The following is a 13,760-nucleotide window of genomic DNA, read 5'->3' on the forward strand; positions in this document are numbered from 1 at the left end:
ATAGAATTTATACAACAGAGAGGCCACTGATGAAGCTGGGATGGAGAAGTTTTCCATGGAATGTCCACAGCAGTGAAGAAACTGCAGAATGTTATTAAATACATTTTAAAACACTGTGAAATAGATGTGAAGAGTATATGGTAAGGGAAATGGCCAATGATCTCTCTTGTCACCAATTCCCTTCCCCATAAAATATGAAGCTGGACTTGATAATCTCCAAGATGCCTTTTGCGGTAGGGGCTGCTGAGAGAAGCTTGATGTACATTACCCTTGATGTACATTACCCAGGAACTTCCCCATCAAATCTGGAGAAAGAAGACCAACTCTGAAGCTTTTGCTGAAACAGACTGAAACTGGCTCTAATAGAGCCTTTAGTCTGATTTCCAGTGTGCAGGAAAGATAGGGGAGGGAGGAACAAGTTTAGGGTACCAACAAGGACTAATAGTTACGTGGGTCTCTCTGTTCCTCTGTCTGGGGCCTTTTTCTGGAACCATGTGAGTTCACTCAGCCCATAAGCAAAGCAGCCCAGAAGTGAAGAGTGAGGGGTGAGAGTCTGTAGACAGAGATTTCACATACCCCAGCTGAGAGGTGTGTGGTACCCAGGTCCTCAGAGCATCACGAGTAGAATTAAGCCCCAGTTGCCTACAGTGATACACTGCTCATTAATGCATTTTTTCTTGGCCTTTCACCCTTTCCTGCCTCACTTTTCCTGCTACCTCATTGTTTTCTTCCTAGCACTACTGTACAAATAAAATGCCTGCCCTCAAGTCCTTATCATAGGGTCTGCTTTGGGGGAACCCCAAATAAAGACAAGGGGACTATTAGAAAATTAAAACTATGTAGGAGACAAAACACTCAAAAGCATCATGTGGACACTGATTAGATCTGGCTTTGAACAAACCAACCATAAAATAATGTATTTGAGATAATCCAGGAAATTTGAATATAGACTTAGCATTAGATGATATTAAGAAACTATTGCTAATTTGGTTAGCTGTGATAATGATATGATGTTTGTAAGATAAGGTCTTTATTTGGAGATGCATAAGAGTCAAATTATAGATCACTGGGATTTTTTCAGTACTTTAAATAAAGAAAGAAGAGGAAAGGAAAAATAGAATAAATAAAACAAGTGTGGCAAAATGTTAACTGCAGAATCTGGGTGATAAGTATTTGGGAGTTCATTATAATATAATATTATACTTCTTACTTTGTGTATTTTCAAAATCTTTCATAATAAAAAGTTTTGCTCTTCTTTCAGAATAGAAAAATTCCAAGAAAATACTAACTTTGACAGCAGACAAAATTCCTCAACAGCATTTACTTTCAGAGACTTAAGTACAGAAAAGAATTTCATACACCTCTTTCAGACAAGACAAAAAAAAAAAGGCCCTCCTACTTGCTGCAAAATGACATCCACTGATTACTCATCTTCTGAATTCCCTGCCTGCAGCCTTGCCACATGCCACATTTCTCTCTCTGAAGTATCAAAAAGCAAACAAACTCTCTTGAAATCAGCATATTCCATTGCAAGAGGCCAGCCACTAAGCCGTCACATGAGTAGCACGCAGAGTACCAGAGTGGGTTTTGAAATATTCTGGCCAAGAATAGTTCCAAGGGCAGAGCCCAGACACGCCATTCAGCTCACGTAAAAAAAATTCCATACATTTTCCATGCACTGATTCAAGATGCCCACAGAAATAGACCAAGGCATTGCTGAATCAATTCTCAAGACAGGAAGGGACCTCCTAAAAAAAAATAGCTCTTGGTCTCCTGCAAGGTAAAATGTGTGCCTCAGATCTGCAAATGAAAGAGTATCACAAACATATGGTTAATGACTCATCCCAAATGGAAAAACAGAGTTTGTTATATTTTATGGAGATTTTACATGTTGAAGGTACATCTGTTGCTATTTATGCTGACATGTATGTAGAGATTGGCAGAGCAAGTTCTCTGTAGGGATGAGCGAAATCCAAACCAAACCACAGAACTTTCTAACTTTGAGGCTGGCTCCTGGGATGGAAAACGGCTTCCTGATCCCTTGAAACACTGCCCAGTTGAGCAGGGTGACTCTGAGAGGCCCACATCACAAGACTGCACAGTTGGATAAAGCAACAAAAAGTCCTGCTTTGCACAGGGCCTCTAGAGAGAACAGAACAAAGACAGGAAGCCAGAGAGGTGTTGGAGAGCTCGGGGAACAGTCTTCTGATTACTGAACACCTTCTTTGGGTGACCGTTCCAGGAAAAATAGACCACATCTATTCTGACATAAACACGCCACCCAGAATCAGACAAAAGCCCACTCCCTTTAGCTCTGTTAATAACACTCTCTAAGAAAGTGTTCGTCTACTCTGGCCAACTTTTTTTTTTTCCAGTTGGATAGCGCTGATAAGTTTGAAGACTTTTCCTTGGTTATTTACATTTCCACATCTCCCATTTTATAGTTCATTGGTCTTTATTATTGTTCAGTTACATGATTGTTTAACCTGTGAATCATGTGTTTTACTGATTTGGTCTAGCCTCTGCCTTCTTTCTCTTTCTCCTTCCTCCCTTCACTGCTTGCCATCTAATAGAGGAGAAACAACAGGCAAATAAACAACTATACAGTAAAGTTGAAGGAGAGAAGAAATGCCAAAGAAGGAGAGAAGACAAGAAGATAAATTGTGTCTCCCACAAAATTAGTAAGTTGAAATTCTAACCCCTAGTACCTCAAAATGTAGCTATATTTGGAGACAGGGCCTTTAAAGGGATAATTAAGTCCAAATGAGGTTATTGGGGTGGGCCCTAATCCCATAGGGCTGGTGTCCTTATAATCAAAAGAATTTGGACACCGGCACAGAGAGAAGACCCTAGGAAGACACAGGGAGAAGGCAGCTGTCTATAAGCCAAGGAGAGAGGCCTCAGAAGAAACAAACTCTGTTAAAAACTTATGTCAGACTTCCAGCCTCCAGAACTGTGAGAAAATTAATTGCTGTTGTTTAAGCCACTCAGTGTATGGTACTTTGTTATGGCAGCCCAGCCAGAGGACTTCGGACAGCCACCAGATAGACTGCTATGAGAATCCAGAAGTGGAAGAGAAGACTAGTTTTCTAGGATCAAAAACCATCATCTGGAAGAGGTAGAATATGAATGATGGCTTCAGAGACAAGTAGAATTTGCTCATGCAGTAACGGCAAGGCTGAAAAACTGCAGTCTTGACCTTCTAGGCTCAAGTGATTTTCCCACCTCAGATTCCCAAGTAGCTAGGACAACAGGTGCACACCACCACCCCCAGCTAAATATCTGTGTATTTCTTGTAGAGATAGGGTCACTCTATGCTGCCCAGGCTGGTCTCGAACTCCTGGAATCAAGCAATCCTCCGCCTTGGCCTCCCAAAGTGCTGGGATTCTATGTGTGAGCCATACAGCCCAACCCAGAAACTCGGTTTCTTATGTAGACTTTTTCAAGGTTGCATACCCAGGCCCAGTGAGTTCTCCATCATCCATGGAGACATTTTCTACACTCTTGTGGCCAGGGCACCTCCATGGTGGTACTCACCGTGCTCGTTTGTCTGATCCTTCCAATAGTCAACTCTACTTTTGATTTGGATGAACCTACGCAGAAATTACAGAGCTTGTTCACCCTCTGTTCACCTGCATATTAATACCATTTAACATTGGTCAAGAACCAACTGCAGGCCAAGCACAAACACTCACCTACCCCATTTTAGGCATCTCAAAAGAAACTAAGTATGAAAAGCAGAAACTTAATAGACTCTAATACAGTATATGTGAGACCACTTCAGTTAACACACACACCATTTTAAATTATCATTGGCACCACGGCTGCTGTTGAGTATTGTATTACCCAGGTACTAAATTAAACTCAAGTTACTTTTAATGTTGTCTAAAGTATTCTCATCTAAATCCACTCGTTCAAGGCTTGCATTATGAGACTCCAAGAATGTATTACTGACAGTCATGGAAAATGTATTTAACATTCTTATAAATATTATAACTCTTTTTTTTGGCAGAGGGCAAAATTGTTCCTTTTGCCTTTATTCAAGTGAGATTTGGCTTCTCAGTGAATCTCAGTTCTTAGCGAACTGAGAAGGTTCGATAGTGTCAAGAGTTAGGTTTTTTGTCTCCAGCCTCTCCTCTTGTTTTTAACCCTCAACTTCAGAAAGATTACAGATGTTATTCAGTCAAAATCCTATAAAAACAACCCAGGCGTGGCAGATGCTGTTTCTGATCTTAAGGGAGATACAAGAAGAGACTCTCTGTTGTATTAATGAAAAAATTGGGTCCAAGCAGCACCAGATAAGGAGCAATAAGAGAGTACATGTGTTTACTATAATGATGACCAAGGACTAAGCCATCCCCTTTTAAGGCCCTCAAAGCTGCTTTAGGTTTTGATAGAGTCCACCCAGATAATTTAAAATAATCTCCTATTCCAATATTCTTTGCTTAATCATATCTGCAAAGTTCATTTTGCCATGGAGGGTAACATAGTCCCAGGTTCTAGACTTTAGGATGTATTCATGTTTGTGTGTGGACTGATTATGTGTTAGGTCCAGTTCCTTCTCAAGAACGTTCAGTTCTCAGAACTCCTATGTGCCCAGGTTGTTGATGAAGAGGGGCATAGGGCAACTATTCCAACAACTCAGACAATAACATTTCTGTCGGAAAGAATCTGATAGTAGAAAGAGGAAAGATTCCATTTTGCAGAAGTCAAAAGATTTTATTGATAATCTTTTGATTCAAGCGATTTCTAATCTCTCGAACCTGTGTGTGTGTGTGCGTGCATGTGTGTGTGTGTGTTAGAAAAAGGGTCAAGGAGTATCATCCAGGAATAAAAAGATTTAGAGTCAGACCTGCATTTGTTTGGGTTCGTCCCTGCATAGTAGGCAGAATAATCCCCCCTCTGCCTCCACTGACAAACACATGCATACACACGTACACACACACAGGAACACATCCTAATTTCTAGAGCCTGCCAATATGCTAACCTAAATAGCAAAAGGAATTTTGCAGCTGTGATTAAGTTAAGAATTCTGAGCAAGGACATGAATAGACAATTCTCACAAGAAGATATACAAATGGCCAACTTATGAATAAATGCTCAGCATCACTAATGATCAGGGAAATGCAAATCAAAACCACAATGCACTACCACCTTACTCCTGCAGGAATGGCCATAGTCAAAAAATTAAAAAATAATAGATGTTGGCATGGATGCAGTGAAAAGGGAACACTTTTACACTGCTGGTGGGAATGTAAACTAGTACAACCACTATGGAAAACAGTGTGGAGATTCCTTAAAGCACTAAAAGTAGAACTACCATTTAATCCAGCAATCCCACTACTGCGTATCTATCCAGAGGAAAAGAAGTCATTATACAACAAAGATACTTGCACACACATGTTTATAGCAGCACTATTTGCAATTGCAAAAATATGGAAATGGCCCCAAAAGCCATCAATCAATGAGTAGATAAAGAAATTGTGGCCTAGGCATGGTGGCTCACACCTGTAATCCTAGCACTTTGGGAGGCCAAGGCATGTGGATGACTTAAGGTCAGGAGTTCAAAATCAGCCTGGCCAACGTAGTGAAACACTGTCTCTACTAAAAATGCAAAAAATTTAGCCAGGCATGGTGGCAGGCACCTGTAATCTCAACTACTCGGGAGGCTGAGGCAGGATAATCACTTGAACCTGGGAGGCGGAGGTTGCAGTGAGCCGAAATCACACCACTGCACTCTAGTCTGGGTGACAAGAGTGAAACACCACCTCAAAAAAAAAAAATTATGATAGAGAGAGAGAGAGAGAGAGAGGTGATGGAATACTGCTCAGCCATAAGACGGAATGAAATAATGGCATTTGCAGCAACCTTGATGGAGTTGGAGACTATTATTCTAAGTGAAGTAACTCAGGAATGGAAAACCAAACATCGTATGTTCTCACTCATAAGTGAGAGCTAAGCTACGAGGATGCAAAGGCATAAGAATGATACAATGGACTTTGGGGACTCAGGGGAAAAGGTGGGAGGGGGTGAGGGATAAAAGACTACAAATTGGGTTCAGTGTATACTGCTCAGGTGATGGGTGCACCAAAATCTCACAAATCACCACTAAAGAAATTACTCATTTAACCAAATACTACTTGTTCCCAAAAGAACAATGGAAGTAAGAGACAAATTTAAAAATTTTAATAAGAAAAAAAGAATACTGAGCTAGGAGATTGTCTTGAATTATCTGGGTGTGTCCGTTAAAAATTTTAATAAGAAAAAAAGAATACTGAGCTAGGAGATTGTCTTGAATTATCTGGGTGTGTCCTGTCAAATCACCTGGGTCCTCATGAGGGAAAGAGGGAGTGCAGGAGAGTCAGAGTACAAGATGGAGATGGACCAATGGCAGCAGAGGTCAGAGAGAGATGAGAGAGCTGAAGATGCTATGCTGCCAGCTTTGAAGACAGAGGAAGGGGCCATGAGCCAAGGAATGCAGGCAGCCTCTAAAAGCTGGAAGAGGAAAGGGAATAAATTCTCCCCTAGAGCCTTCAGAAGGAATCAGCCCTGCCAACACATTTTAGACTTCTGACCTTCCTGGACTTTGAGAAAATGCATTTGTGCTATTTTTAAACCACAAGGTTTATAGTGCTCTGTTATAGTGCCAATACGAAATGAATATACCCTACTTTAGCACTTAGGAAGCGCTAGCTTACTCTTGAGCAAGTTGCTTAACCAGGTTGTGCCTCAGTTTGTGCATCTGTAAAAGGAAATAGCAGTCACACTTATTTTACAGGGCTGTCCTGTAAGGACTGGGTGAGGCCATGCCTGTTAGGATTAATTGCCATCTCGGCCTCCACTGCTGTGACTGCACGTCATATCCTTAACATCTCTGTATTTCCTCTCCCTCCTCTATGGAATGTGACTAAACCACCTTCCCAGGACGGTTGTGAGGATCAGGTGAAGGAATAATGTAAATCGAGTATTTAAGGTGTGATTCAGTTAAGTACGAGTAATTCTTTTAGTTTTTGCTTGGCTAATGCCCAGGGAGGCTTCACTTCCCTCTGGTTTGCAAGACAAGCCTTGCACCCCTTCCCATTTCCCATCCCCACTAGGCCAGCACTTACCACCCTCTACTACAGAGCTGAGTTTAGGTCCTCCTCTCTCACTGTCCGTGAGCCCCTGGAGCACAGCCCTGTCTGATTTGTGTTTGCATCTCCAGATCCTTGCTGTGGGTATTTGCTAGAGTTACAGAAGCCATGCAAACCTTCTCGTTCTTCGCCACACTCAATCCCCGGCCCCCTTTTTTGCTACTGCTCTATGACTGAAACTATTTTGCTGTAAACCAGTAGTTTTCAACCCTGGTACACATTAAGATCACCTGGGGAGCTTTTAAAAAAATTACTGGTGTCCAAGCTCCACCCTGGACCAATTAAATGAGCTCTCTAGGGGTGGGGCCTGGACATCAGTAATTTTTTAAAAGCTCCCCAGGCGATTCCAATGTACCGGCAGGGTTGAGAAGCAATTCGACGCTCAGCCAGTCACATCTGAACAGCTAATTCTGAACTCAGAGTTCAAATCGGAAGGGAGAGGTCATTTATCTATTCTTCTCACAAAGTCTCAAACTGTCCTCATTCTTAAAGACACAGATTCCAACTGTCTTTGAGACAGAATGTCAGAAAGGTGAATGTCAGAAACTATACAAATGATACAAGTGAATGCTCTGCAATCAGGCCAAAGGAAGAATGGCTCTTGTTTTTTTCTAGTTGCTTTAAATGGTGGTCTACAACCGTTAAGTCCAGTTTGCAGACCAGAGAACTAGAAGCATACACTCAAGGAAATGATTCCAGACAGACGGGAGAATGCTACTAAATCTATACCTTTGTCTTATCTAAAGAAATATTTCTGCTTCAGCATATGAAAACGGGGAATCCTGCTGGCCACCATGTAAGTGAATTGACAGTCTTCTGTGAGCCAACCCTAACTGCAGCGCCACTGCGAGTCCTAGGACTACATTGTGGGGCACTGAGAAGTCCCAGAAGCCTCCCTGGACATTAGCCAAGCAAATTAACACAGAGCAGGTTAACACAGAGCATTCAGGAGGTGTCCTGGGCCTAGCACACGGTTCTCCCTTTCCACTCCCAGGCTGAACTGAAACACATCAAATCACCCCAGGCTTTTCCTTTTAATATGCAATTTCATTTCAAAGCCCCTTTTGATAGTGCTGGTGACTGTGACACATTGACACAACTATCAGAATGAAAGTTGGTTGACAATATCCAGAATGAAACTCTTCTATCTCTTCCAAGAAATGTGTGCACAACTACATTTACAGGAAAAAAAAAGTTGCTACATGGGAGCTGAATGGGTCAATAACAATTTCCATTTTTATTTCCAGGTCTACTAAAATCGGACTAGTGTTCTAGGACAGAGTATATGATTTAAAGCTCAAAAGCTAACCATGGCTTATGAAATAAACTTCATTTCATAGATCAGCATTCACTACATTTAAAGTGGACTTCTTTGGTAGAGGTTTTAAAAATCCATTAAAGCAACGTGTTTTATATGTTACTGTACGTTACTATAAAAGAAGTTCAAAATCCAACTCTAATAACCTCAAGAAAATGCTCAGCCTTTGCTACCAAGTCACTGAGTAATAGCCCCAAGATTGTCATCTCTCCTGATAGATGGCTCTTCTCTAGCTGGCAGAGGACTATTTATGATCCCCATTAAATATATATGAGTAAATGATACAGATGGCTTGAATGCCAATTAGTACACATGAAAATAACCAATAATATATCTTCTTTCTGTAAATGATTATACTTTGACAGTATTGAAATAATTTCATCCAGTTCTTTAAATTATGCTAATATTGCTTCCCCTCTTTCCTTCTTTTATTTCTCCATGTTGCTTGGTACACAGCACACATACTCACAGACTCACACACAATGGCAATTACTATCATCTAAAATTATATGCAGTCAGCTATACATATACATATGTAAAAAAAGGCTTACATGTGTTGTCTCTAATTATGATAGTCCCTAGTTTTCTTTATGTATTAAGGTAAATATTTAAGAAGCAGCTTATTTCTCCTATTGTATTCCATTTCTGTAATAAAATTTTTTCCCTCAAGGTACAAAGTTTAGGAAGAAAAACATTCTGTGCTTGGAGATTATATATCAAGGTCTATTTAAGTATAGTTCAAATGCCAAGAAACTTTGAAATGTTTTTGATAGGTTTTATTTTTTTAAAAATATGCTTAATTGAGCTTTTATTCTCTGATCAGTTTGTACCTTTGTACCTTTCTCTTTACATTTTAAGGTATACTTTATACATAAAATGCATGTACTGTGTGCCATTTAGCGAGTTTTGATGAATGTACACAGCTGCATAACAAACATCCCAATTAAAATACAAAACATTCCCATCTTCCTACTAAGCTTCCTCATATCCCTTTGTAGTCTGTCTCCCCACTACTTACTTCCAGATGTGACCCCTATTATGGTTTCTTTCACTATAACTTATTTTTGCCTATTCTACAACTTCACACAGTGGAATCAGATAGTACCTGCTCTTTCAATCTGGCTTCTTCTGCGGTATGTATTACTGCTGTATGTGTTACTATGTTGCAATGGCTTGAGATTCATCTGTGTTGTATGTAATTAGTAGTTTGTTCCTTTTTATTGCTGAGTGTTAGCATCCCATTAATCTGTTAATGAACATTTGGGTCATTTCCAGTTTGGGGTCATTTTAAATAAAGCCGCTATGAAAATTCCTGTACAAATCTCTCAGACACATATAAATATCGGAGTTACATACCTAATGGTACACACTTTATATGGAGAAATCAAGTAAAGATGTTTATGTCTCTTTTCTGCAACCCCCAGTGCATACCAGGATCTAAAGGGTCTAAAGCAGATAAACACATAGGTATATAGTGGGGGTGCTGGCCAATATAGTGTCCTGGCTCTTTTAGGACTATGTGAGCCGCTTATTTAGCACCTTTTGTATACACAGAACTGGTTTTGTTTTCCTTCTGCCTAGTATAGTACCTGGCACATAGGTGAAAAACAACCCATGAATTCTTATTGAATTTTAAAATACATGCATAATTGACTGAATAGGTGGATATAAGAATGAATAAGTGAACGCTTTGTGAAGTTACATATAAATGAGTACAACTTTGAAGAGGATCGTGGCTATCATGATAAAATCTAGAAAGAAGCTTTTCTTTCTGTCACCCAGATAAGTGTGGTCCTACCTTCTAAAATTCAGAAAAGAATGAGTAGCTTTGAACATATCAAAGCAATACAAATCCAAGAATTCTACTGGGGTGAGTTGGTTAAATGTCTTCTGATGCCATTTTAAAATACCAAAACTGACCTAGCAAAATCCCTGGGTACCCAGTTTCTTGGCCTAACTCCTAAGGGTGCTAGATGACTAGACAACATCACCTTCTCTAGGGGTGGTATTAAAAAATAAGAATGTTCTTCTCGAAAATACTCACTTGCCTTCTAGGAACACGCCATGTTAGGAGGGAATGCTTCTTTCCCATTTCAGAGGTTTCCTTCCATTTGGAGGGAACACAACACTCCTGGCCTCATTCCATATTGTCCTCCCTCTCCCCCTGGGAGAAGGAGGAATCAGTTATCTGGGAACGAGCTGGAGAGAAGAAACTGGGCATATTTCCCAGCCGTTTTCTCTCTTCCTGCTCTTGAGAACTAGCAGTCCATAGGAAGCAAACATTTTGCCCTGCTTCTCCACACCCCAAGTTCTCTGGGGCAGGCTCCCTTGTGTGGGGGCCAGTGGTGATCCAGCTAATGTGACCCACTCATAAAGTCTGTCTCATTCTGAGGCTCTATATTATGAAGCTGACTTGCCTGCAGATATAAGCCACATTCTCCAGTATCAGGATAAGAAGGTGATACTCTAGTCTCCTGTCTGTCATACTTTTTATTTTATTTCTCACACTGTTTAGTAACTCCAGTGGGGAAGAAAGTGTTATTTGTTTGCCTCATACTACCTTGAATCTTGAACTCAGGGCTTGCCTCCATCCCTAAATGGCCTCAGAAAAACTATCAGATACATTTTCTTGTTCTTGAAAGAGTCATACTGAATTACTTCAAAAGTATCAAGTAACCTAAATATATAAAGTAGTAGTTGCATTACATGGCAGAAGAGCTGATAATTACATGATTTTAAAGATTTATGGTCCAGATTAAATACTGCCCCTATTGTCATCCCACATATGGAAGAGAGTAATCTTTTTTACAGATAAAAAGTCAAAGACACAGAGAAGACTGACCAGTGAGTCTCAGGCAGACAGGAGTTGGACCATCCTACTTTTTTTTCCTGTTACTTCATTTTTACTATTTCACATTTTCAGCCAACAAATCAAGGTACAAACAGGATTTATTTCACATTAACACATTAACTGGATTTTTGTCAAATAAATAGGGAATTCTCTTTAAATAACCATCTCCTCACTTCATGGCCAGTGCAGGAATGAACTAGAGCAAATGTTAGTATATCTGGGGGCATGAGGCTTATAGGGAAGAGGTAGGCTGAGGGGCTCTAGCCAGCATGCGGGGTCAGGGGCCCTCATTCCTGGCCCACCCAGCAGCCCCCGGGTGGCACAACGGCACAGATATGCATTCTCTAGTTCCAGTAGAGAAGCGCCTTCTAGAGGGAAGAGAGAGGAGACAGAAAGCAAATTCCAGAAACACTAGCAGAGGGCAGGGAAGCTTCTTCTTCAGTGGGCTTACCCTGATGCCACTCAAGCCCTGGAAGTTCATTTTACAATCTCAAAAGTCACATGGAGTTGGCAACACCATGACCCAGGACAGGGAAGGGGAGGGTGACAGTGGCTGGGGCCAGAATCGGGCCGAGCGGAATCTGGGCTGACAGCCTGCACATGGTGGCCTTTCCAGGCCAGGCACAGACCAGAGGAGGGAATGTGAACCAGGCCTGGCAGGGGTCTGTGGGAAGACACCTGGCTGGTCTGAGGGGGCTCATGAGACTGAGTGTAGAGTGGCTGCCAGACCAAGGGAGCTGGACTGCAGCGGAGGAGGTGGCCAGAGAGCCCCTGCGTAGGGAGAAGCTACGAGAGTGACATGGGAAGGCGGGGGTGCCAGGGGGATACCATGTGCTCCCAACAGCCCCAGAGATGTGAGGGAGGCATGCGGCTGGGAAGCGACGAGACGCCTCTCCCGAGGCCAGGGACCCAACTGTCCCCCAGCTCTCCTTCCTGGTAACTGTTTATGATCAGACCTGGAGGAAGAACGAAGCCCTCCCTCAGCTCCCCCAGCCCCAGCCGCTGCCCTGAGGGAAGGAGTAGGAAACAACGACAGAGAGGGAGGCAGGCAGGAGGCAGGAGATGGGAGGCATCTACTAGGTCTTCCTACCTTCTTAGCCGAGGTAAGATGGCGGAGGCTGCTTCTGGGCATGGAGACGCGGTGTGGTTTGCCTGGGTTATAATAGGTGCTGACAGCGGCTTCTGTGGCCCTGGCTTCGGCTGCAGGAGTAGAGGGAACATCAGGGCTGACCAGAGGTTCCATGGACCCAGGATAGGGCGGTGGCGGGGGCTGCACATACCCCATGGCCCTGTCCATCTTGAGAGGTCCTGGATAGAACTCAGGCGGAGACGGTGGAGAAGGGCAGCCAGGAGGGCAGGGGTACATTCCACTAGTGACTGGCGGGGGAAAGGCACAAGTCCTGCCAGGCATGTGAGAGTGGCCATAGGCTCCACTGAGGGCTTCACCCCTGGACGCTTGAGATGCCACCTAGAACACGTGCGTCCCAGACTCAGTGGCGCCCCCTGCCTTGAAGGCGGACTTGCAGGAAGCAGAGCCTTCCCAGCCACCGCCTGCTTCGGCTTTCACTGTTCCTTTGATGTTTGTATCAAACACAGGCTGCTTGATCTCACAGGCCTTCACGAGATAAAATGGCATTACGAAGGACTGCATGGCATCGTTCGCCCTGGACAGAAAGAAAGAGGAAAGGGGTAAGGTAGATGGTGCCTTTCTTGGTCCCTTTGGAGGCCTCTGATACGTTCTTCATGTCACTGAATGTAAGTTCCACAAGATCAGAGGACACGAGGATGCTCAGCATTGTTGGCCATCACTCCGCTGCCCTTGGAGTGACTCTCGTTGAGCACCATAGTCTTTTCCGAAAGCAGCCCCAAGATGCCCCATCCTGCAGTTGACCAGCTCATGGTGGTGGCTACATCTTCACAAATGTATTGATACAGTGACTTTTAGGTAGAGAAGCAACTCAGGGGAATCCACACCCTCCCAAAGAAATCTTGAAGTTAACCTAGGTCTTCCATATTTAGAAAGTCAGCGGAGGCAGGCCAAGGCCTAAGCTTACAAACAAATGTTTGTGTTTCTTTAACGGGCCAGTGAAATGACTCAGTCATTTTGGAGACCCTCATAGAAAGATTTCAGCTAGTAATTATGTTGCTTAAGGGAGGCGGGGGGAGGACTGTGCTCCTCTCTTTCCATGTGGTCATTTGCACATGGAAGTTTCTGCTTTTCATATCTGTGGCACTGCCACATGCAGCGCTCTCCTCAGAGTGTCAGCTCTGGAAAGATGCTACTGCTCCGAGGACTGGTCTTTGAAATTCTGAGGGTGAAGGATTGGCTTTGGTCGGCAGTCATTTTCTTGTCACAGTTGGGCACATCCTCAGGCTGTAAAATCTCTCTAATGCTAGATATCCACTAGTCTCTTTAATGAGATCGTGGGCAGACCTGCAGAGTCCCCACGATCCTTCT

At 42.7% G+C, this 13,760-nt stretch overlaps 1 pseudogene; it reads right to left on the bottom strand.

Annotated features, from left to right (window-relative positions):
• Positions 1–11,646: 11,646 nt before the first annotated feature.
• On the bottom strand, positions 11,647–13,147 carry LOC104664773 (annotated as a pseudogene).
• Between the last annotated feature and the right edge of the window lie 613 nt (positions 13,148–13,760).

Source organism: Rhinopithecus roxellana, chromosome 21 (assembly GCF_007565055.1).
Source record: "Rhinopithecus roxellana isolate Shanxi Qingling chromosome 21, ASM756505v1, whole genome shotgun sequence".
In the NCBI taxonomy this organism is placed as follows: Eukaryota; Metazoa; Chordata; class Mammalia; order Primates; family Cercopithecidae; genus Rhinopithecus; species Rhinopithecus roxellana.